The sequence below is a fragment of the Dasypus novemcinctus genome, unplaced genomic scaffold, assembly GCF_030445035.2.
Source record: "Dasypus novemcinctus isolate mDasNov1 unplaced genomic scaffold, mDasNov1.1.hap2 scaffold_123, whole genome shotgun sequence".
In the NCBI taxonomy this organism is placed as follows: domain Eukaryota; kingdom Metazoa; phylum Chordata; class Mammalia; order Cingulata; family Dasypodidae; genus Dasypus; species Dasypus novemcinctus.
In genome coordinates this window covers 216,965-220,985 of record NW_026688149.1, presented here as the reverse complement: position 1 = coordinate 220,985, position 4,021 = coordinate 216,965, and the positions used below count along the sequence as shown (strand labels likewise).

Here is a 4,021-nt window from a genome sequence, read left to right as displayed (position 1 = left end):
TTCCTCCCTTGCCCCCCCTCTGTTTCTACCTTGCCTCTCTCCTGCAAACTGCAGCTGAAACCACAAGCAGGGCCTGTGAGCAGCCTGTGGGCTCAACTACCAGCCTCCTGTTCTCTGCGCTGCATCCCCTTTGCAGAGGAGCCAGGCCAGCCTGACAGCGGCATTTTCCTGGCCTGGCCCTCACATCCCTGCACCCTGCTGTTTACTCACTGTGCTCCTCCCTCCTCCCACCCTTGTATTTTTATTTGAAAGGGAAAAGAAAATCCATTTCTTTTTTTTAATTTTTTTTTAAGATTTACTTTATTTATTTATCCGCGTCTGGTTGTTTGCACGCTCTATCTGCCAGCTGTCTTGTTGTCTTTTTAGGAGGCACTGGAAACTGAACACAGGACCTCTTGTGGTAGTCGGGCTTCCACCTTCCAGAGCTACATCTACTTCCCTCAATGCTTTTGCAATAGTAATTAAAAATCCCCATTTGAAAAAGGACAAGATACAAAGACAGACATATAGTACAAGGGAATAGAAATGAAAATTCACAAAGAAACGCTTGGATCTATGGCCAATTGACATTTGTAGGACAGTGTTAGATTTACAGCAAACTTGTGCAGGAAGTACAGAGAGTTCCCAAGTACCCTACCCCAGGGGCCTCTATCATCAACACTTACATTAATTATGTTCATTTATTACAATTGATGAATAAACATTAATAAATTATTATTAAATAAAGTCAGTACTTTATATTAAAGTTCACTCTTTGGGTGGTACAGTCTCTAGGTTTTGACAAATAATTTCTTGTATCCTCCATGACAGTATCAGACAAAATAGTTTCAATGCTGGAATATCCCTGTGTTCTGTCTATTCATCTGTTCACCTGTTTCCCTTAATCCCTGGTAACCACTGATCTTTTTCCTGTCTCTATAGTTATGCCTCTTCCAGAATGCCAAGTAGATGGAATCACACAGTGTCCAGCTTTTTCAGACTATCTTCTTTCACTTAGAAATATGCATTTAAGATTGTGCCATATCTTTTCATGGCTTGATAGCTCAGTTCTTTTTCTTTATATGTAATAATCCCTTGTAAGTATGTATCACAGTTTATCCATTCATCTATTGAAGGACATCTTGGTTGCTTCTAACTTTTGTCAATAATGAATAATATCTCTATAAACATCAGTGTGCAGGTTTTTCTGGGGACAGTTTTCAACTCATTTGGGTAATGTTTTAATTCTAAAAATGACTTTTTACTTCCTCTCACAAAGTCATTGGTAAAATATGAAGGCCCTGCTTTATCATGAGGAGTTAGAGCTGGAGCGGTTTCTGTGGTGGAGGTGGCCAACAGACCAGGATCACTGGTGCACAGGAGACCTGTGCCCAGGAGAGCAGGACCTTCTTCTCCATGGGGTGACCTGTACCACACAGAAGGTGGTGGGAGCACCTTGGAGTGCAGGGGCCAGCACAGTTGTGGCAGTGACTCCTGGCCATCTGTTTGACCTCCATCCACTTGTTTCAGCATCTTCTTAACTTTGTTCTCAAACTCAACATAAGTATAGCCTTTGGATAGATGGTGATTATCCTTCCCACCACAATGTCAATTATTTTAATTTTCCCACACATGCAAAATATCTCCATGATGTAATCCTTCATCACAGTACTGGTAAGCCTCCCAAAGTACACTTTGGTGGGTTTAGGGGAAAGACTCTACCTTTTCCTTTCCTTTTCAACTCTTTTAGGTGTTTTTGGATTTGGAGCAGGAATGCTATTTATGGTCATGGATGTACCTGGTCTCAGAGAACCCAAGGAGCTGTGGGAACTGGAGAGGCAAGACATGCTGAAACTGCCTTAGTGGTTTGAGGCTTACGAGTTGCTGAAACCACTGCTCAGTCCTGTGCTGGTGCTGGAGCAAGAACTGGAGGTATAGCTGAGAGAAACCTGGTGCTGCCTCTCCCATGGAAGCACTGTGACTCTTGAGGTTTATCCCTGCCACAATCCTTCACACTCCACTCCTTGGTGGTCGCATTATCTGCAGAGGACTTATCAGAGCAATCTTTACCTTTGATAGGAGAAGAAACCATCTTCCCACCTGTAACTTCTCCTGTTCTCCTCAGCTGCCAAGGATGGTGCTGCTCTACATTCCTGTCTTTTTGTTTTTCTCTTATTTTTATGGCACCCATTCCAGTGGGTATAAGATGATATCACATTATGGTGTTGATTATCATTTCCCTAATAGCTAGTAATGTTGAGCATCTTTTCATGTGCTTATTAGCCATTTATATTTCCCCTTTGGAAAAATGCCTGTGCAAGTGTTTTGCCCATTTTTTTTTTTGCCTGAATTTATTTTTATTTTACATGCATATGAAATAGGGTCCTACCAAAAGAGAATAGGAGGAGGAAAGAAATGAGCCAAGTGTTGCAGAGGAAAAGCAGGTGCAGATCTGCTTCAAGTTTCCTCCTAATCACCAACTCTACAACCCTTTAATGCACCAGGGGTTGGAACACACTCTGAGAGGAGGGTATAATCCACATTCAGGACAAAGGGAGCCAGAACAGCTGGGAAATACCATCAGAAGTGGAATTTGAGTTGTAGGGTTTTTTAAATATATTTTGGATATAAACCATAAGAGGAAATATGGTTACCGAGTGTTTTCTGCCATTGAGTAGATTGTCTTTTCACTATCATGACAAAGTCCTTTGAGGCACAAAACTTTTTAATTTTGAAGAGGTTGCATTTCTCTACTTTTTCTTTTGTGCTTGTGCTTTGGGTGTAAAGTCTAAGTTACCATTTCTAACACAAGATCCTGAAGATGCTTCCCTACATTTCCTTCTTGGAGTTTTCTAGTTGTGTTTCTTGTATTTAGGCCTATGGTTAATTTCGAATTAATTTTTGTATATGGTGTGAAATAGGGGTCTTATTTCATTCTTTTACATTAGGATATCCAGTTCACCAGGCACATTTGATGAAAGGACTATTCTTTCCTAATTGAGTGTATTTGGCAGCATTGTAAAAAATCAATTGACCATAGATGTGAGAGTCTATTTCTGGCCTCTAAAGTTGATTCCATTGGTATATATATCTATCCTGTGACCACTGTACTTTATAATAAGCTTTGTAGTCAGGAAGTATGAGTCTTACAAATTTGTTCTTTTTCAAATTGTTTTTGGCTATTTGGGTTGTCTTGGTGTCTTAGTTTGCCAAAGGGCTGCCAATGCAAAGTACCAGAAATGTGTTGGTTTTTATACAGGAAATTTATTAGGGTAAAAGCTTACGGTTCCAAGGCCATGAAATGTCTAAGGCTCCATCAGGTGAAAGCTAGCTTCTGGTGATTCTAGCATCCTGCCACATGCTATTTTCCACATTTAGTTTGGAAATCTACTCAGCTAAATGTCAAAGTTAATCATTCTCAGGTTCTGCCTTCCATATAACATCAGGAGTCAATTCTGTAAAATTTTCTCCAACTTCAAAACAAGTATCTCCTTCCGTATCCACTACATTTCCTTTTAAGGGTTCATCAGAAATAACTATAGGATACATATTCCTACCAACAATCTCTTCAGTGCAATCTAGTCTTTTTCTAGCCAGAATCTCACAATTCCTCCAAAGAAATATCCCTTGCCCATGTATAAAATCATTCCAACATTTTTGGTAATTGCAAGCAGCACAGTCTCACTCTCCTGGTACCTATTTCTCTCTTAGTTTGTCAAGGGCCTGCCAATGCAAAGTACCAGAAAGTTGTTGGCTTATATAATGGGATATTTATTAGAGCAAAAGCTTACAATTCCAAGGCCATAAAACATCCAAATCAAGGTACCATCAGAGATGATTTCTCATCAAAGTTGGCTACTGGTGATCCTAGTATCCTGCCACATAGCAATCAGGCAAGAGAGTAGGTCTGCTGGAATCTCTCTAATATCTCCTTCAACTCAGCTGTGGCTGATCAGTCATCTCTCCCTGGGCCCCAGCTCCTTGAGCCTCTTGGGGCTTCTCTCCTTGAGCTGTGAGTGAACCTGGAGTCCTTTCTCTCACA

At 40.7% G+C, this 4,021-nt stretch overlaps 1 pseudogene; it reads right to left on the bottom strand.

The window, feature by feature from the left end:
* Positions 1-1,288: 1,288 nt before the first annotated feature.
* On the bottom strand, positions 1,289-2,170 carry LOC131277511 (RNA-binding protein with serine-rich domain 1-like; annotated as a pseudogene).
* Positions 2,171-4,021: the final 1,851 nt, after the last annotated feature.